The 22,751-nt window shown below is 34.0% G+C and overlaps 1 long non-coding RNA gene across 1 annotated transcript; it reads left to right on the top strand.

The window, feature by feature from the left end:
- The first annotated feature begins 6,406 nt into the window (after positions 1-6,406).
- On the top strand, positions 6,407-8,054 carry LOC146992986 (uncharacterized). Its single transcript, XR_015039280.1, has 2 exons — positions 6,407-7,007; positions 7,736-8,054. It is a non-coding gene; the product is annotated as an uncharacterized LOC146992986 (long non-coding RNA).
- The last annotated feature ends 14,697 nt before the right edge of the window (positions 8,055-22,751 follow it).

The following is a 22,751-nucleotide window of genomic DNA, read 5'->3' as shown; positions in this document are numbered from 1 at the left end:
TATAATTTGACACTCAGTAAATTTAAACTATTCTTAATCTAATCATATGAAACTAAATTATCAAAATAAACAATTGCATAAAACATATTCAATCATATTCATATTATTAAACAATAAAAAATTTTTTAAAGTTCTAAAGGATATAATAATTGAACTGGTCGTTTTATTATTATTCCATCAGCAGTTTTTAGTTCACAAGAACGAACTTTCTTGTCACGACCACGAAAAACGTTTATCACTCTACCACAATTCCACAAAAGTTTGCACTTATTGTTGCCTTCAATTAATACAAGATCATCAACTTTTAGATCATCATAAACGTTAGGATTTTTTAATTGATGAGCTGTCCGAAGATCCATCAAATATTGTTTTTTCCATTTAGTCCACAATTGCCTAACCAATAAATCTTGATAAATCTTTCTTTTGGTCAGAGAGGACTTGGTAGAGCCATCTTTAACAATGGAATTAAAGTTGATAGGTAATATAGAATCTTTGTTTCCAAAAATCAAAAAATTGACTGGCTTTAGTGGTAACGGTTCCTTGTGGTCATTGTGCACATATGTCAAATACGAGAATTCAAAACAGCTTCCACTTGTGCTAAAACTGTTGACAATTCTTCAAACGTTAGTAAAGCTTTACCGAGAATTTTTCGTAAGCACTCTTTCACTGATTTTACTAATCTCTCGTAGAAGCCTCCCCACCAAGCCCCTCGTTCTATTATAAACTTCCAACTGATTCTTTCATTCGACAGAAAATCTTGGAATTTCTCATTCGACAATAGTTTAGAGAAATGTTCGAGTTCTTTTTTTCCCTTTTTAAAAGTTTTCGCGTTGTCCAAATAAATTACTCGACAATTGCCTCTCCTAGATGTGAATCTTTTGAATGCCGTCAAGAAAATTATTGGATTCGATCTGAACAAGAACGTTTTTATCCCGAAGAAATTGAGTCTCTGAAGAAAGCGAATAAAGTCGAAAAGAAATCAGCTTTATATCTTTTTAACCCATTTTAAGACCAGAACGGGATACTGAGAGCAGGTGGAAGATTAGAACATTCTAGTTTGTCACATGATGAAAAACATCCGGCAATTCTTTCAAGAGACTCCTGGCTAACAAATTTGATAGTAGAAAGTGCACATGTTAAAATGATGCATGGAGGAGTAGCAACGACCTTAGCTGAAATTCGAAGTCGCTTTTGGATCCCAAAAGGACGTCAATTTATCAAGAAAATAATAAACAAGTGTCTTATTTGTAAAAGATATTCATTGAAATCTGCAGACCAGACCACTTCTCAACTTCCAGAAGATAAAATCAATGAGACACCACCATTCTACGTATCTGGCATAGATTTGTAGAGAGATTCGGTACAAGTTCCAGATGTATGGCTCTAGTGAGAGCGCATGTAAATAATGTTACATAGGCCTTTTTGACTTCCTTCGATGTTTTTTACGTAAATCGGTCCAGCAAAATCTATGCCAGATACGTAGAATGGTGGTGTCTCATTGATTTTATCTTCTGGAAGTTGAGAAGTGGTCTGGTCTGCAGATTTCAATGAATATCTTTTACAAATAAGACACTTGTTTATTATTTTCTTGATAAATTGACGTCCTTTTGGGATCCAAAAGCGACTTCAAATTTCAGCTAAGGTTGTTGCTACTCCTCCATGCATCATTTTAACATGTGCACTTTCTACTATCAAATTTGTTAGCCAGGAGTCTCTTGAAAGAATTGCCGGATGTTTTTCATCATGTGACAAACTAGAATGTTCTAATCTTCCACCTACTCTCAGTATCCCGTTCTGGTCTAAAAATGGGTTAAACAGATATAACGATGATTTCTTTTCGACTTTATTCGCTTTCTTCAGAGACTCAATTTCTTCGGGATAAAAACGTTCTTGTTCAGATCGAATCCAATAATTTTCGGCATCCACTATTTCTTCAGTCGTTAATGGACCTGTCAAATGGTTTGTTTTCCTAATTTTGCCAATGAATCGCTTCATCCAACCAGTTATTCTCAACAATTTTCTTAAATTACTATATTTTGAGATGTCTATAAGCCTTTCTTCAACTGCCGTGCATACAAATTCATAAATATCATTAATATTTTTGCGGTATTCTAATTCTTCTTCAGTGACATGTTTCTCTTCATTCTGTCGAGGCCACAACTCAGACGACATTCTAAGCCATTCTGGTCCTTGAAACCAGATAGGATTGTTTTTCAAATCTGGAAGTTTAGCTCCTCTCGAAGCCAAATCAGCGGGATTACATTTACCGGGGCAATAATGCCAATTTTCTGGGGATGTCAAATTTTGTATTTCCTAAATACGATTTTTAACGAAAAGCTTAAATTTCTTTGCGCAGTCCTTTATCCAGAAAAGTGTGATTTTCGAATCAGTCCAGAAAAAACAAGAAAGTTGTAACTTCAAAACTTTATTGATGCTAGTGCCTAATTTGGCTGACAAAAGAGCTCCCATTAGTTCCAACCTAGATAAGGTGAGCGGTTTTAAAGGCGCTACTCTAGTCTTTGAAGCAACAAAAACCGTATATATTTGTTCATTGCTAGAAATTATACGTAGATACGCTACTGTACCATATGATTTTTTGCTAGCGTCAGAAAAACAGTGCAGTTCAGATAGTTCCACATCACTATCACCGATTGCAGAAAAATAATATCGTGGAATACCGATTTCGTCCAAATTGGAAACTTCTTTGTACCATGTTTTCCATACAGAACATAAATTTTCTGGTAGTTCATCATTCCAATCTAAAGAAAGTGTCCAAATTTGCTGCAATAAGATTTTGACTCTAAGTACAAACGGTGATAATAGACCTATAGGATCAAAAATTCGTCCTATTGCTTGTAGGACGAAACGTTTAGTATTAACTTGTTTTGAGAGAAATGTTATCAATTTTTTTACATCAAAGTAAATTATGTCACTTTGGTTGTCCCAAGCGACTCCTAACACTTTCAATGGAGGATTTCCAGCTTCCGAAACATGACTAGATTCCTCGGATTTAATACCTTCTTTAATCCATAATTCGCGCAGTTCTTGAGAATTGGTGTGCCATTTATGTAGAATCATACTAGCATCTCTAAAAATGCTGACGCATTCTAAACTGGTATTGAAAGCAAGTTCAACGTTTTGGTGTCCTCCAATGATGTCATCTACATAAATGTGATCATTTAGAAATTCGCAAGTGGCAGGGTAGGTTTTCTCATATTGTTTCAAATGGTGTTTAATGGTTGCAGCCAGTAAAAATGGACTGCTGTTTACGCCAAATAACACACGTGTGAACCGATAAGTTATAAAATTTTGTGGATCATCGAATGGGTTTTTAGTAAACAGAAAACGCGTTACATCTCTGTCCTTCTCATCTACTTCTATCTGAAGAAAAGCCTGCTTTATGTCACTTGTAAATGCTACAGGATGAAGCCTGAAGGCCAACAGAAGTTCAAGAATGTCAGGATACAAATTTGGACCAATATGCAAGCAGTCATTTAACGAGATTTCACCAGGTCCATGTGAAGACGCGTCGAATACGATACGTAGTTTACTAGTAGTTCGATCACTACGAACGATTTCTCTGTGAGCCAAATAAAATGTGATTTGAGATTCACTATCAACAGTGTCTGGAACTGGTTCAATGATGTTTTGTTGTAAATAATCTTGTAGAACTGTTTGATACGAATAAAAGAGTTCAGGGTTATTCTGAAATCGCTTTACAAGTTTCTCAAATCGTTTCAGCGCAATCGCTTTATTGTCATGTAACTCATATTTTCTATCAGACTTCCATGGCAGCCTAACCTTGTAACGAGAATTTCTGTATAAAATTTCCGATTCGAATTTTTCCATTATGGTATTGTCTAATGGGTCGGATGATTCATTTTCAGGTTTAATTCCTAAACTTTCAAGCTCCCAAAATTTCTTCATCTGATCAGATATTATATCTTCCTCAACTACGATATTAAAGGCTGTGGAATTGTACGTTGTACCTTTAGTGTAACCTAGCAGAGACCAACCGAATAACGTTTCATCAGCTACTAAATGTTTGTTTAAACGCTTAAGTTTCCCAGTTACTACATCATAATAATGATCAGCTCCTATCAAAAGAGTAATTTTTTCTTTGCAATCTCAAGAATCTGCGAGTTGTAAACCTTCTAACTGTTTGCCTAAAATGTGTCTATCCAGATTAGGAGGTGGTAAATCAGAACTTGAAATTTGTTCAGTCACGAGAGCTTCAATTTCGATTTTCAAATTCGGTGTTTCCTTGTTCTGTAATTTTATCTTAACAACGTCAAATGTTTTTCTAATGGGTGTTTTATTTCCAAACGTAAATACCGAAAGAGTCTCTGTTCGAATAACAGGAAGCTTCAATTTATCCGCGATTTCTTTTCTTAGGAAGGAACGCATACTACCTGAATCCAGTAGAGCTCTAATTAAAACCGACTGCGTAGTTGTTCGAAGTGTTACGCAACAAGTTTGAAGTGAAATAGTTTTAATTTTGCTGCGTGAGAATGCTGAAAGAACATGCGAATCTTCTATACTTTTATTTTTTTCATTTCGTTCTTTCTCAGCGCGAAAGCATATTGAACGGTTATGTCGACCTTTGCACTTAAAGCAGACGAGATCGATTCGACACTGTTGTAGGCGGTGGTTTAATTTCAGGCAAAGGTAACATCGGGAATGTTTACGTAATAAATTTCTCTTCTCATCAATTGTCAGTGATTCACAGTCTTCAGTAACATGTTTGGATGTATTACAAAACAGACAGCAATTAGTATTTTTGTTTTCTTTAACCGGCGCCAAGAGCTGGTAAGTGGAATGAACGATACTCCCCTTCCCACCCTTCTCTTTATAAACATAGGAAGTGCTTTCTGATTTATGAGTGGAGAGCAAAAGATGGCTTCTCTCGCGACTTTCCAATTCTAAACGAATAAAGTGCAATAATTCGTCAACATTAAAAAAGGATGACGAATCCGTTTTACGATTGAATTCTAAGGTTATATCAGATGGCAGAGTTTTCATTATGGCTGGAATCAACATATAACTGTATTTTTCCGGTGTGACTTCTAATGATTTCAAGCTGCGTATTTGAGTTTCGATAGTGTCACAAAGTTTGCGAAGTTTTACAGTGTCACTGGATTTGGTTACTGGGGTAAGATTCAGGAGTTTTTGCATGTGTGAGTTTATAATTATATCTCTCCTGCCAAACCTGTTTTTAAGTATTTCGACAACTTCACCGTAATTTGGTTCCGAAATGCAAAAGCCTTCTATCGCGTTTGCGGCGTTGCCGCATAAGTACGATTTTAAATAATTAAATTTTTCGATTTTTGTTAAAGATTCATTATCATGGATTGCTACCTTGAAAGCGTTCCAAAAACTTGTCCACTGGGTGTAATCTCCATAGAATTTAGCGATGGTTAATTTTGGCAGACGCGTACATTTATTGCTTTCGATTTTAGAATTAGTTTCGTTAAGAGAGTTTTCATTATCCGAATTTGTTACTTTATTCAATTCTTTCAATTTTTTATTTGCTCTGAATTGCCATAACTGAATTTTCTCTTCGTATTCGATACAAGATAGAATTTCTGTTTCAAACTCTTCTGCCTCTGATTTCAAGTCACGCTCTATCTGAGCATCTAACTCACTCAGAGCTTTTGATTTCGTGATTAATTGATCTAAATTTTCTTCTAATGTACTTGTATCAATTTCTTCTTTATTCAACTCCGATTCGATTTTTTTTTAGAATCTTGGACACGGTGGTCCTGATAACTTTGCGTTTCGATTTTAATTTAACAACAGACTCTTCCGCCATAGTTACTCTACAAATTAGAAAGTTTAGCCTTACCTTTTTTGCCGACTTCGCACACTTGCAACGTGCTAAATCCAATTCTTGAAACAGCCGTTTCAAAATATTCTAAGATCCATAAATCGACATCAATCACTTTTAAAGTGTAACTTTTAATATGTACAATATTTACAGATCATAGATCAAACATGGTGGTTCAGTTGACAAATAAATCTATATGCTTTCATAATCGAAAATCGAAATCAAATAGGAACCGAAGTGTTCCTAATCAAATAGTGTGCGAACCATCAGACATCCATCTGTCGAGCTGCCGGTGGAGAGTCTATGGAAATTCAGAAGGCACGTCGCGTCGCGTTAACACGCAACGCTAGCGCCATCTATCAATTAATCAAAATAATTTCCACAAACATCACAAACAGTATTGGCGATAATTTTACTGCACAAACACATGCACATTCCGCAATTCATTTTGTATTTATACAATCAGTTGATCGTCAATAAGTGACAATGAAATAATAATACACATTCTGAAGAAATACGAAGAGTAATTTTTCTAACATTCTATGGAAAAATACGAAGCTGAACTTACCTCACCAACGACGCTCTCCTGGTTCCGGAATTCATTAATCTTGACAATAATTAATTACCCATTGTCTATACTGTATGTAAATCGAACGCATTTCTTCGATCACGGAAAATTCGCTGCCAACGCAGAGAAATTCGACTTATTTCATCCAAATACGCTTCAGCTAAAACTGACGCAAAACCTTCCGCCATGTTTATTGCCGGAAATATAATCATCTGCTTATTTAACACGAAGGGTCAGACCTGTCCTTACTTTAAGAGCCGTCTCGTCAATTTAACGGTCAAATTTAACGCTAGCTTTGACGAGAATACCAATACTTGCGATTTAACTACTTCTGACGTCAGAGTACCACGTGATTCCGTAAAAATCACTTAACGCTGTGGTTAAAAATGTCATGAATCGGGCCCTAAGCCTAAGTCGTTAGCTTTTCGTATTTCCGTAGTATTTGACATAGACAGTAATAGCGAAAATATTGATTTGATATCAATTTTCATTATGGAAAAGTGAAAGAATAGAAACTGTTTCGTCCCTGGATGCAAAAGTAAGTATGAAACTATTAGACTGAAGAACAAAAGCTTGGGAATCAAGAAACCAGATATATTTAGAATTCCAAAGGTGAGCAACATTTATATTATGCCTGATCATACGAGTATATACGAATTTATATAACTTTTCAGAACGTCTGGATTGTTAATAAATAAGAGAATATTTACTGTATGCTTATAAAAACAGTAATAAATTGGAAATTAGTTAAATATTGCAGATAAGTTATGTGCAATCTGCATTTTGTCCATGAAAGTATGCAATCGTTAGATTTTAAAGTTAAATAAATTTCTGAAATTATACAAGAATGATAGAGTATTTGTTCTTCTATTTCATTTACAGAAAAGAAGATAAACTCATTCTCCCCCCCTTTTTTTTTTCAGTTTGAAATAGGTTTTTATAATAAATGGAAAAAGAAGACAATGCTGCATGATTGAGCAAAAACATAACAGCAGATAAGTGTAATGAAAAATAGATTTTCTGTGAGATAAATTCAGCATATTAAATAAGTTATGAATATGAAATCATGCCACCTGATCACTTGAATGAATGGCTATTAAAAATTAAGATTTAAATCTTGTTACAGTGCAGAGTGAGAACCATTAAGCACAAGGATTTTAAATTTAAATTTGTAGAACTGTTCAAGTGTTACATGCTGCAGTTAAATTTTAATTTGACATTACAATATTCAAATTAAATTTGCATCAACGTAATGTAAAAACATTACATGCAACAAGTATATTTTTATTTTGTATGTAACTGAATTCTGATATTTATATATACTTAAATATTTTTTACAGGATTCTGTGCTGCTGGAAAAAATAGAGACATGGAATTTCTCGAGGAGCACACACAAATACACTTGAAGGTACATGGCGGCACATTAAAACATAGCTATCCCAATATAACAAAAAATGGAGACTTTGCATTGTATTTAGCAGAATACATGTTCTCGAAACAGTGTGCAGCAAAAGAATTAGACATAATCACAAAATTTTTAGAAATTGTTCGTGAAATTGAATGGTGACTTTTGCTTGTTATTCAAAAGTATCATTAATAAGTATTTGTGTATACGTTAGCATTGTGAAGATCTTATCAATAAATTTTTAACATGCATGATTATAAGTTTTCTAAATTTGCATTAAGGAAATAATTTTATGATGGAAATCAAGGTAAGTGGTCTTTTTTATTAAGGGGGTGCATATGTGTGCTTTCTAAAGGATAAAACATACTGATATTTATTCGATGTTCTTCAAAAGTAATTTTGCCACATCAGAAAATTTGTCATAAAATTAGGGAGTACAAAAATTTAAGTGAATTAAATTGAATGGAAATTTCACTCTCAAGAATGGTTATTGCATAAAGTTAAATAATTCTAAGGATTTGAATCAAATAATTTGTTAGTCATTGAATAATTTCTCCCATACTTTCAGAGCAACAAATTTTAAAAAAATAATTCCAAAAATGTAAATAAGCTGATTGGAATTCCATCTTCCTCTTCAGAGGGAAAAAAAAATCTGAATTACATTTCATTAAAAAAATTAAGAAATATCTAAATTTTCAACAAATGTTTTTGATTTAACACATAAAAATTTCAAAATACCCATTTTAAACATTGATAAAATGCTATTCTTACAGTAAAAATGATAAAATGCTACAGTTATCAAATCTTATTGTGCTTGCCATTTTAATAACACTGCAAATATAATAATAATAATAAAAACACAGTGTGAAAATTCAATTCTGCTACTTACATCAGATTGCCAGATCACAGTGTTACAGATTGGCGATATTTACCGTTGGCGAAAAAAATCGGTTTATACGCAAGCTCTTCCCATACTGTTAGTTTCATAATGATCATCATTATTTTATATGAGGCTGGCACCGTGATACTAGAATTTTTATTTATCCACATATTAATTTTCCTCCTTCTTCCCCCTCCCTGAAATGTGGTGAATATCTGATGAGGTCACATTAAATTTATATCCTTGGAATTATTATCATACTATATCATTAGACTGCAATGCTTATTTGAAACACAAATTCACTTTAGATCCAGGTGAATCAGCAATTACCAACATTTTGAAAAATCCTTCCTTGCTTAATTCAACAAAAGTACATAATTTCTTCATAAATGATTCAATAAGCTTCTTATGTTTGTTTTGAATAAAGGAAATAATGCTAAATTAGTTGTCGTCTCACTAGCATTGAAATCCTGTGAATATGAGAAATTTCTCATATATCCCATCTGGGAGTTCAGAAAACATATGAAATCTTATCGAACGATTCTTTTGGAGGGGTATGTATAATGATGCAAATAATTTTGTCCTCTCGTATCATTTATGTAAGAAATACATATCTTTTACTCTTAAAGAGACTCCATTTAAAGCTATCAGAATACCTAAATATCCAAATGACTTTAATTCCATATATATTAGTCGTCCTGTACGAAATTGTGAAGATGATCTCACTATTCTAGATTATTTTTCTAAACATCTTGTTGGCTAATCTTTGGAATATGGTAACAGGTAGTTTGGCGACATTTTGGTAAGGCGATAAAGGTTACTAGCTAGGACTTTAGCAGTGTACATGGATAAAGTCAAGAGTGTGCGCAATGCCATTTTTGTGCAATTCTGGGATGTTTTTTAAGTGAAAATAGGTCGACGTGTACATGGATGATACCGTGTATGTGCAATTCGTAAAAACGCGGCAAGCAGTGGGCGATTCTGCACTTTGTCCCAATTTCGCACCTAATCTTCGTCATGATTAAGCACTTTTGTTCCATAAAAGTTCTAGCATAAGCGTAATTCGGCTAGTATATTGTTGGAAAAAAATGTTGGAAATGTTGAGTTAAAAAAAAACATGCCTTTACTTCGTGAAAACAAAATGGCATCCAAACAAAAACTAGCAGGGTTGGTCGCCAAAAAATCGCCAAGTTACCATAATCCAAAGATTAACCATCTTGCTTTATGATCCTTCAAAAATCTCACTGCTGAGACTGTTACAGTACATTTATTACAATATATACCTAGAAGACCAGAAATTATCTTAATTGATTTAGGCACATATAACCCTTGACTGGTGTTTGAATCGATTACCAAATCCTTGGATATTAAATTATCACACTGTATTCCTCAGAGACCTGAGTATAATGCACAAAATGAATGTGGTAATGCCTGCATCAAGAGTTTGCTTATACTTCATAAAAAAGTATTCCATTTAAAAATGCATTGCTTATCCATCAAAATATTTATAATGGTACTGTTCATCCTTCAACTGGTTATTCTCCTAAATTTCTGCATTTTGGAAGAAATTTATCGTTACCTTTTAATATGTTTAATCCTGATCCAAGGCCATTCAGTTGGATAAATCACATTACTTGTGTGATCTTTCAACACAACTAAAACTAAGTTATGAGCATGCCTATGAGATGTTGGAATAAAGCAAATAGAACTGAATACTTGTCAAATGAAAAGTTGCATATTAAGATCATTCAGTGTTAATGATATAGTGTATGTGAAATCTAAGGTTACATTCCAGCATAGGTTTTTCAAAAACTTTTTTGTTATTTCTTCTAACGTAAATGATGTAAATTATGTTATTTATGCACTTGACAATGATTTTTCTCAGCCATCAATCGCCTTCGTTTGGCTCCTAAAAGATTCTCCCACTAGGTTCAACATTTATCTCCCACTTCTCAAGTTATACATCAATATGATCGTAGAAATAGACAGTAGACTTATTTCTTTTTCTTTCAGTCATTTTTTGTACTAGCATAGAACATTATTACAAATTATGCAATATTTTTAATTAATATTGTTTGAAATTTATTGTTATGTGTCTTTTGTTGATTTATCGATTGTGTGAGCATAATCATTAGTTTAAGGCTTGATCATCCTTAAATATCATTTCGAGATTCAACAACATTGTGCCTAACATATATCATAATCAATAGTTTAAGGCTTGATCACCCTTAAATATCATTTCGAGATTCAACAACATTATGCCTAACATACGAATACAAGTGCATAATGTTTGATTTCAACACTTCCTGGTATGATGTGATTATAACGGTTTGTATTGTTTCTTCATCCTGTATGTGATTTATCTAATTAGGTGTAACTGGGGTTGTACAAAAATTGCATTTTGCTTTATCATAGAAATACTTCATTTACAATTCTGTACTGTGTACTTGCAATACGGTATATTAGAAAATTTTACGTACCATATTTATATCATGCACGTACATGTATTTTGCATAAAACGTTGCTTATGTGAAGACTGAGTTTATATAAATATATTTTTTGTATTGAATTGTGGAATATTTAAATAAGTGGTTCTATGTTCTAATGTTAGAAATATTGTTTTTGTGTAGATAGCATGGTTTGGGTGATACTAAATGATAAATCTTCCAATTTAAAATGTAATTTGTATTTCAGACTTAGCTCCATAGTGATTGTCTTGATTTTATATGAGGCTGGCACCATGATACCAGAATTTTTATTATGCACATAATTAATTTTTCCTCCTCCCCTCGAAAAGGGGTGAATATCTGATGAGGTCACATTAAATTTATGTCCTTGGAATTATTACAGTCCTCTAAAAACAGATAAGGGATTTCATCTGGCGACAATATTTTACTGGTGAATACTGCATCTGGCTAATACTCTACATTTTACTTACAATAATATGTTAATTAAAGATCTTAAAGACACATTATTTAAATGTCTACTGTTTTCAGCATGCTGATATGAATCTTGAAAAATTGAAAATATTTCCTTCCCAACAGTTCAATATAGAGTAAATTGCAATTAAATGGGTTTTTTAAATAGTTTTCGATATGAATTCAAATTATTATAAAATTATATAGAAATGTACACATTCAGCAACAGTACTTTCTAAGCCACAAACAAAAAGAAAAGGTTTGGTTTGCTCTATGTAACTACACTAAACAACTTGCGGGCTATCTGCCTAAGGGTAAAGATACCTTCATTTCTAAGGGAAACTGGCTTGCATATATATTTTACCTAGAAAAACCAGGAAAATGCTCATACAGCTAGCCTGTTGCCGGGATTCGAATCCAGGACCAAATTGGCAGTGTTTGGTGACTTTTGCTGCTCAACTGCTGGTGGGAAAGAACAAGGTGCTTGTAAATTGAACACAAATTTAACGAATCACTCTAGCCTCCTGTAACAATATAAAACAATGCTGTTAAGATTGTTTAAGGAATATTTATATAATTACTGTTACATTTTTATTAAATTTTTGTTATTTAATTGAACTTGTTTCTTTCACTGCGAGTCTTTAATCTTTGAAAAGAGATGTTAAATTGAGAATAAAAAGTAAATAATTACTGCAAGAGAAAACAGACTTTAGTTTTACATAAGTAATGATAATTTTTAAATACCGAAGCAAGCACACATTAGGTATTCTGATATTAAACTGGTAGTTTTGCAGCAAATGTAATTAGACTCTATTAGTAAATAATCAGTTCAATAAATGAAAATAAAAAATAGGGGAGCTTCTCCAGTAAAAGATAACATATGAATAACATTTCTTTTAAAAAAAGCTACATGTACCAATTGGAAACTTAACAGCGAGAAAATATCATCTCATTATAACTGTGATAAAATTTTTCTAAACATAAGAAATTCATCTTTTAGGCTATTGAATGGGATAGAATTTTCCTCCTTTGGAGGAAAAGAGCACGTGTACTTTTAAAATAAAAAAGATCTACATTATATTTTTAGTTAAAATACGGCATTTATTGGTTAGAAGTTAGTTCAAGCAGGACAAAATAAAAGATAGATTAAATTAGTTTCAATATTTTTTACTCTTTATATTTAATTATAAATAATATATAGTTCAGCATAACCAAGTGTTCAGAATACTTAACTGAATTCAAATCCGAATTCTATTTTAAAATCTTTTGAAATCAATTTGAAACATATTTCTCAAATAACAAAGATATGGAAATTTTTAACAGAAAACGATAAAAATATCAAAATCAAAACTGACATCTGATTCATAAAAAAGAATAACTCATTATGATATGATAGTAAGGAAAATTTACTGACTGAAGCAAAAAATTCTATAAGCTTCATTAAAATTTCGCCACAGTTTATATCAAGCTGACACTCAAGAATAAAATACGATCTGTGTGTGTGTGTGTGTATCTAAGCATTTTACAAAATGAGAGACGCGAAGAACCTATTCTAATTTAATTTAACATATACACAGCAAGTATTACTACTAGTAATATAATTATTTTTCTAAGGGGAAGGGACTGAAAAATATCTTCAAATTAACCATTCTTAAAAAGTACTACAAGCCTTGAAGTATGAAAGCTCTTAATTAATTTTATAATTTGAGGAATAAAATACAATCATTAGTGAGCAGAATATTATAACGTTGATAATAACGCAATCCATCACATTAAAAACATAATTTTTTTTTCATCCGCTAGTAATCTTAGCCGTCTAGCTACTCCATAAATGCTTACATTTGGAACTACTAAGATGGAACAACAGCGCCATCTAGTGAAAGCGACATTTTAGGACCGTTTTTCTACTAGGCAGTTTCACCTCCTTCATTATACTCCGTGCCATGGAAGGTTGTCGAAACCAGACAGACAGACAGATGTCTTGTTTTGCACCCGCTAAGTCTTTCTGCACCGATGGGCGAAAAATCAAGCTTAGGGGCGAAGGAAAGGTATATAGAAAGGGGGGCAATTTAGGTTTCCAGAGAAGAGTAAAAAGAACTTCGTATTGTTTTATACGAGTTCAAAAACCTGGAAGAAAAATTGGAACAAAATTAATTTAAAAATAAATGGCCCATAGTAGTTAAGAGAAGAAAGAAAAGGATAAAAAAAAAAAAGATGGACCTCGAGAGGAAAAGAAAGAGAAGTAGAAAATATCTTGATATGTTATAGCGTCCATTGGTGTGTGTGTATGGATGTGTCAAAAACCGTCCCCCCCAAAAAAAAAAACCTCCTCTGATTAGGAATGTAACGCGAAGTAAACAAAATTAACATAAGTTTGGAATATTATAGCATAATTTTCTAAATGAGCATATAAAGAAGTTTTAGTTTGTACCTTATAAGGTATATAATATATCATATAATTATGAGCACCACTGGGAAGACAAGGCATGCTAATATAAAGAAAACCTTACCAGTAAATACGTATACAAACTGCTTTTCATTTTGAGATCCCCGGTCGTCGTTTGAAGGATAATTTAGTATGACTGGTTTCTGAGTCGTTGAAGCTGTTTCAGCACTTTGTATTGCAGCAATCAAGAACCTGTAAGTAAGTCTTTAGGGGGGAAAAACTTCTTATTATAATGATATCAGCTAGTTGTACCTTGAATGAAGGAACGGAGTAAGATTAATGAAAGAGCATCAGCAGATGCTGCAATTTCAAGATTTCCGAAGGTGGCAAAAGGCCCTGCCCATCAAAGGTAGCCGCGCCTTCATGGAAGAAAGAAAAGAAACCTCTTAAAAGCTAATTCATGTTGATTAAAAGTATTTTAAAACGTAACGTAAGAGGGAGGGGAAATAAGTAAATAAACAAGCAGTAAATAGAAGATTTGTCAGTAACGAGAAATACGTAAAAAAAATAAATAAAAATAAACAAAAATAGGCCCGTTTCCTGAAAGGTGGCCACGCCTTCATCGGATTAAAAATGGTGTATGAGACACCGATATTCCCTTATGAACTATTACAGGTCATCGGCACCTGCAAAGATTGGAAACATACTTCAAATTAAGTTATGAAGGGAAAAAAATTTAAAAGGAAATTTTATAAAAAGGCAACCAAAAAATTCAGATAGAGAAAATGGTGATAATGCGTGGGCGTAAGTAGGATAACTTGTACTTGTGACATGATGATGCAGAGGGTGTGAACATCGCTGCTTTTACCCATAATTTCGGAAGATTGCCCTGAGGCAATGGCAAATATAAAAATAATAAAAAATTAAAGAAATACAAGCGGTAAACTCTTCGCCGATACGGCGTAATCAAAAGTGTTGACATTGGCGGTTCGGGCTGGTGACCCAAGATTGTGGGAAGGCGTGGCTATGTGGAATTGGAATTTGTAGAAATAGAGGGTGCATAAATTGAGAATAACACTTGAAGGAAAAAAAGGGGGAAAAAGAAAAAAAAGTGTTTACGTCCTGGCAGCACGTCGCCAGCAATCGATATTTATCAGAAGGAAAAGGCAAGATCAGCTTTGCCTAAGATGAAGGACACGAGATATTAAAATATTATGCTTGAATATAACACAGTTCAAAACACCTCTATATAAAATGATGCTAACAACGGAAAAATTAAAGGAATAGTATTGTTTTAGTAAACCAGCGTTTGTATGTAGAAGAACAGTTGTATTGACTAAATGCAATATACACAAAAGGGATAATACAAATTAATAAATATTTACTTACTAAAATACTACTTCACTAAAATGTTAAAGTTTTCAGAACTGCGTAATAATTCGGTAGAATAAAAAGCATACTCAGAAGAGAAAATAAATAATTGGACAACAGTAACAATAAATTTCTTATAAAAAGAAGGAACACATTTCCTTTTATTAAAGTATATATAAAAAAAGGTAGATTTTTATGTTCGCAATGTTTATCGTTTTCCTGAATGGTTGGATTTGTTTAAATGACTGATTTTTTTTTTGGGGGGGGACAAAATCTTGTTTACATTTTTTGCACTTCTTAGAATACATTTAGCTCCAAAGATGTGTTTTGCGTAATCAAGACTTTAATTCATTCCTCTTTGAAAATCTTCGTCCGAGAAAAGATAATAAAAATTAGACAGAGATTTTCTGTGCAGAGAATTTAGACATGAAAGGAAGTTAAAAACGATTAAGTCAACGATTAAATGAATAATTATTCATATAATACTGGTTATTAACAATTCTGTATGCCTGTTTATTTTTTTTATGGAAATACTTGGCCTTTTCAGGACACAAAAAGTACTTGAAAGAATTTTGAAATACTAGTACAAACACATTAATAAATTAAATTGAAATAAATAATGGGATGTAATCAAAATCGTAAAAACAACCTTGTATTTAGCGTAATTATATTGAAACACTCAATCGATTTCGAGGGCAGCTAAAGGTCCCTCCTCATCAGGAGAAAGAAATACATAGAAAGAAGAAAAATAAAGGGGAAGAAGTCTCAGAAACACGCTATAACCACGTGCAGTGCTCATAAGGACCACGTGTTTCTGAGACTTCTTCCCCTTTATTTTTCTTCTTTCTATGTATTTCTTTCTCCTGATGAGGAGGGACCTTTAGCTGCCCTCGAAATCGATTGAGTGTTTCAATATAATTACGCTAAATACAAGGTTGTTTTTACGATTTTGATTGTCACATTAGCGTGTTTCTCTTCTAGTCTAATGGGATGTAATTTAAAAGACAGGAAAAAATTAATGTAAGAGATTTAGATTTAAAAATTTGCACACACAAATGATTTATCAGATTGTATAAGGTTTTATTTCATAAATAACTTTGATTTTGAAATATGGCATTTGAACTTATAAACATGATTGGATACTGAAAAAATGATGAATATATAAGAATATAATTTTCAGTAAGTTTTCTTATTGAATAATAAATTCTGACAGTTCTATGCTATAAGGTGTTTGGTGTATTTAATTTTGGCAAAGCACACTAGGGCTATCTGCCTAAGAGGAGGGATGCCTTCGTGGAGGACTTTCTAAGGGAAACTGGCTCGTATACACGTTACGCATGGGGAAAACCACGAAAACGCCCATGCAGCCAGCCCGTTCGCGGGATTCGAACCTCGGACCGAACTACCAGTGTTCAGCGACTTTACCGCTCGGCCGCTGGTGGGCCCTTCTATGCTATAAGACTAGGGTCTAAGTTTGCATAAAAATTCCTTTGTTAAATAAAAGAATTTAAGTAATTTCTGTGTTCTTTGTGTCAATACATTAAAGATTTTTTTAACTAATTACACGTCCTCGCTTGCAATTAGAACCATCATTAAATCCCTATGTTATCTAATCATTTCCTGAACATTATCATGTATATACATTGACCTCGTCTTTGCAACTGATAATTACTACTTGCAAATTATTCTCTTGCTGTTTGAACTATTAACAACCCTTTCTATTGCTGAGTTAGGGTTAAAAATATTCGCTCTTACTATCGCCTGCCTTACGGAAATCGGCGTAAAATGCTGGTACCTGGGCTGATTGTGCGCATGCGCGAACGTAGGTGGTGTGAATAGCCTCTTAGCTATTCGTACCGTCGGTGCGATTAGCCACTGCGGCAAAATTACATACCTTGATGACTCACTTAAATCTTTAAAATTACGACTTACTAATAAAACTGATATTTTAGAGTTCGGAACAGTTTATTAAATTCAATAATTAGTCTATAAATAAAGTATAATTTTATAGCATCAATAAGTTCTTCCTAATTGTCTCTATATCGAAGAGGTTTTATTCTATTTCTACTTGATCGTCTTAACACTGGTTCAGTTGACACATTTCTTCGAATTTGAGAATGTTTAGAAGAATCACTTTCCTGTTCCTTAGGTGGATCCTGCTTATCATCATCTACAGGAACAGGTTGATTGACCAAGTCTAAACAAATCTGCTGCTGTTCTGTTCCACTCTAGTTTTACGCATAGACTTGTCTTTACGAATGTGAGGTCGGTTTCTCCTACACACAGTTCCATCATTCGATTTTATGACATAAGATCTTGGTTGAGGACCTGTCTTCATGATCATACCCTGTTTCCAAGGTTCTTTAATTTTCCCTTTGAACCACACTTTATCATTTTCATTAAGTTTTGGAAGCTGGGTTGCATGTTTGTTGGCATATACCTTTTGCACCATCTGCCTTTTTTTAAAGCCTTACTTGCACCTTTTATTTGAAATTTTGGTTGTAATGCTTAAGGATGTGATGGCAGAAAAGATCTCAGTCTTCTTCCCATTTCAGCCGGGGATGGCAAATCTTTTGCAGGTTGAATTCTACAATCTAGCAAAACAATATACAAGTCTTTTCCTTCTTCCGCAGCTTTTTTCAGATACTTCTTGAGAGTTTGGACAGATCTTTCAATTTGCCCATTTGCTCTAGGAAAATGTGGTGATGTGATGTTATGCATAACACCCCATTCTTTAAGAAATTTCCGTAATGCTTCCAAGTTGTATAGTGGTCCACTATCAGTGATGAGCTTCTCTGGTATTGCATGTGTTACAAAAATGGACTTCATAACTGTCATTACAGCTTGAGCTGTTATACTTTTAAGCTCTACATATTTTGAAAAGTAGTCTAGCATTAACAGATATTGTTGTCCTTTCAGATAAAAGAAATCACACGCAACTTTTTGCCAGGGTCTCTCGGGTAGATCACAATCTAAAAGAACTTCTTTCTGATTAGCCTGTTGATATTTCTGACATATCTCACATTTGAAAATATATTCTTCCACATCTTTGTTGATGCTAGTCCAGTAAAAATATTCTCTAGCTTTACTGGAAACTATACCTTTGTGAGACACATGCAGTTTTTCATAATTTCTTTCCTGAGAGATGCTGGCACAACTAGTCGTTCTCCTCGACATATTATTCCATCCTTTGTCGCATAAAGCTCTTCTTTGCAATGCCAGTAAGGTTGTGCTGCTGGCCTTGTTTTGCTTCTTTCTAGCCATCGATTTTTTATGTGAAATAATACATCTTGCAATTCAGGGTCCTTTTCTGTCATTTTTACGATTTCCTTCCATTTTGTTGGAGAGGTTTGTGTTAACAGACTTACATTAACAGTAGGCTCTGAGCTAAAGGTGTCGTCAAATGTGTCAATAGTTGATTGTGCTGTGGACAGGCATCAGCTATTAGCATTTTTTTCCTGGGACATATTCCAATCCCAAATCATATCTGTTCACTTTGAGGAGTATGCGCTGAAGACTAGGTGAGATTGTATCATAAGGTTTCTTACTAAGGCCTAGTAATGGTTTGTGATAAATCTGCACTGTTACACGTCTTCCGTACGTATAGTAGTTGAAATGTTCTAGCCTATATACAACTGCTAAGAGTTCTTTTCAATCTGCGCATACCTTGCTGCGTTTCTGTCAATGATGCTGATCCATAAGCCACAGGTTGATTATTTCGTAGGAGAACCGCTCCAATTCCATATTTACTGGCGTCTATTGACACAGTTACAGGTTTGCTTTCATCAAAATACTGTAAACATGGGGCTTGCAGAATCATCTGTTTTAGGTGCTCATAGTCTCTTTGGGTGTTTTCATCCCGTAACCATTCGCTGTCTTTTCTCAAAAGTTGCCTTAACGAATGAGTTAGACTTGACAATTGAGGTGTGAATTTCGCTAAGTATGTCACCATTCCTAGAAATCGTTGCAAGTCTTCTCGGCTGTTTGGTTCTGCAAACTTTTCAATCGCCTGGCTCTCCCTTGCATCAGGTGCAATGCCTTTATCAGACGATACATATCCTAAATAAGTCACAGAGGTCAGAGATAGCTGTGTCTTCTCGATGTTAAATTTTAGATTAGCACTTCTGGCTATCGTAAGTGTTTTCCGCAACAACTTGCAATGTGCTTCGACAGACGACGATCCTAGGGCTAAATCATCAAAGTATGGATTTATTTCGTTCTCATTGCTAAAAATCTCCTCCATGGGCCTATGAAATTCCTCAGGTGCATTGTTCAGACCGAAAGGAAGAACAAAAAACATTCTGAATCTTCCCCAGGGCGTTGTAAATGTTGTCAAATGTAATGACTCCCATCAAGCGGTGGTTGCCAAAATCCATTCTTGGCATCCAAAATGGTAAATATTTTACATCCTTGGAGTTTTGTTATAAGGTCTTCTGCTGTAGGAATTGGATAGTGAGGTCTTTGAATAGCCTCATTAAGCTGCCTTGATCTAGACAAATTTTGAATTTTTTGGCGTATTTATTGCAACCATGTTTCTCACCGATTCTGTAGGCTCATCAGCTTTGGTTATAATGCCAGTTTCAACCAGTTGCAACATGAGGTGTGAAAATTTCTTTAAATTTTATCTCTAATGTGCGATTTGGTTTTCCCACACCAGTAAACACATCTGCAAATTCTTGTATCACTTGCTCTGATGTCTCTTCATTTTGTTTCTTTTCCTGCTTGACTTGAGGCACCCTTCCGATCAGACCTAAGCCCTTCCGATCCTTGGCAATCCTGAAGACCCAAAATATGAGATGATTCCAGAGTGGTTACCAGAAATTTAAGAGTTTTTGTCCGTTTTTTAGTTTTACATGTAAGGTAGCACTCACCTAGCATTGGTACTTGGTTGTCACAATAATCCAGTACTCGTTCCGAACGTGGCGCATTTCTTTGGCTCATGTTTTCTCCCACATCATTTGCACTCTTTTACTTGCCTTATCTGTGCGGGATTTGTGCGATGTTTGTTTTTTCTGAGGGCGTCTACGGATATTTTGTTCTCGCTCATTTCAGTGGCTTGTTCTTTGCTATGTTCGGCCGCCTTGCATTCACTGATGATATTCTGCAGTGTCTTTTTCGCTCTGTTTGTCTCTTGTATTAGCCGTTCTTGTAACGCATTATCTGAGAGGCCTTGCACTATTTTATCACGAAGCATTCTATTTTGCGCTTGCCCATAATTGCAATCTACTATTGCACATCGTAGTCTTGAGTAAAAGTCCGTGAATTTCTCTCCTCTCTCTTGCTTTATTTCCAGAAACTTGAATGATGCATAAGTCTCATACTGATAATCTACGAAATATTTGTCGAACTCTTGTAGCACTTGTTTCAAGAACACTTCACTGCTGACCTCTTCTGGCTTCAAATTAAACGATCGATATTGCTTTTTCAATTCGTCACCGCAAACATGTCGAAAAAGCGCAGTTTGTGTGTTTTCTGACTCTTGGTTATATATCTTATGCCTCGATATAGTCCTCGAAGTCTTCCTTCCAGTGTCTCCAAGCTTCAGAAGGGTTCGATCCAGCGTCAAACGGTGACAACGAGGGCAGGTTATGCGCCATTTTGCTTCCAAGTTTTTCAGATGCACGTAATCCTTAAAATATCAATTTATGTATTAAATTCGTGAGCATGGTTAATTCTGACATCATGTTATATATGTTGACTCGTCAAACCTAGATAGATTACAGTTTATTTATAAGATTAAATTAGATTACTTATACATAATAAAGACATTGATGCTACATTGTCAGCGGCAAGTGACGAGAGTGACGCAGCACAAATACCATGCACTAGTAGCGTCTCCGTTCTGCGTAGCTTACGCTGCACGCACGCGCAATACATATTTTTTCAACATGGCAACCTTCGTCGATTAGCGACGAATGTAAACTTCAGGCACGTATTGTCAGTTGCTGCGAATTGTGTGTGTTCTTTTTTCCATATACAAAAATAAATGTTTAGAGCCCAAAAGTATGCATACATATTCAGTATTGTTTGCATTAAGAATTACTGATTTGTTATTCAGATAAACCCAGAAAAGCGGAATTTATTTACTTGGGACTTAAAAGCTTATGCGGAAACAGACGTTGTTCTTTCTTCAAAATAGACGTTGTTTTTGTTGACGTGTTCATGTTAATACTGTGTTGATATTAATACTGTAGGTTTCTGTAACGGTTAATAATCAATTTATTTAACCTTATTTCACATTTATTTCCTAATGTATTTTTGTTGGATATTCCATATAATATTTACTGTTATAAAATTTCTTTTTAAATTTATTTGAATTCATATTTTCCACAAAGGCATCTCGAATCCAAATAATTGTTGCTTGCTTTGCCATAATCATTTAATTTAAACTTATTTTAAAATTTTTTCCCTCTATTATATGTTTTACATTTTCTTGTTGTTGATTACATAATCTTGCCTATTAGTAATCCAAAAGGCATACACTTTATTCATAATTGTAGTAGTAGGTTTTGCATTAGGTACAGTATCAAAATTTTTGTTATTTAAAATGTGAACGGGTTGTTTATTTTCAGTCACTGTTTCTGGTATTTTGCCCGAAACTAACAAATAAGCTGGTTTCAGTCTGTCAACTGAGATGTTCCCTTCTCTGTCCTTAATGAAGACTGAGAAATACTTATATTTCTTCACCACAAAAAAATTATCCCTCATACGGTGGTTTAAGTGCCTTTTTGTCACGATCAATTCTCACAAACACATGAGAACATGATTTTAAGTCTTTATATACAAATAATTTTTGTTTATTAGCAGTTGATAATTTAACCGATTTAAGCTTATCCATAAAAGTTTGTAAATTTTTTACAAATGATTCAGGTTCAATGTTAGTGATAGGTTGGTCGAGAAACTCACCTGGTTAACCTCATATATTCACCATATATCATTTGAGCTACAGATGATTAGTATCAGACGTATAGCAGCTCATAACCCTAGAATAGTTGGTAGGATTTCTGTCCATCTGATGATGCTGTGAGTCTTTATTGCAGTTTTTAAAGTTTTGTGAAACCGCTCTACTTTCCCGTTGCATTGTGGGCGCTATGGAGTAGGATATAAAACTTTATCACCACATATTTTTGCAAGGTTTTTGAAAAGCTGTGACTCAAATATTCCTCCTTGATCCGAGATTATGGAACAAGGCACAAATCTGCTAATCCAATGTTCGTAAAACATTTAACTACCATTTCTACTGTGATGGCTAGTAAAGGAACTACTTCTGCCAAACAGGAAATTGTACATGTAAGACAGTATGTCTTTCTATCGGATTGTGGTACGGGTCCAATCAAGACAACACGCACAACACTGAATCTAGCATCTGATGCTTGGAAAATGGTTATTTTAGACG

This window comes from Stegodyphus dumicola, chromosome X2 (genome assembly GCF_044657685.1).
Source record: "Stegodyphus dumicola isolate Sdum_Otavi_A_Nest chromosome X2, ASM4465768v1".
NCBI lineage: Eukaryota > Metazoa > Arthropoda > Arachnida > Araneae > Eresidae > Stegodyphus > Stegodyphus dumicola.
This window is presented reverse-complemented; position numbering and strand designations above follow the sequence as displayed.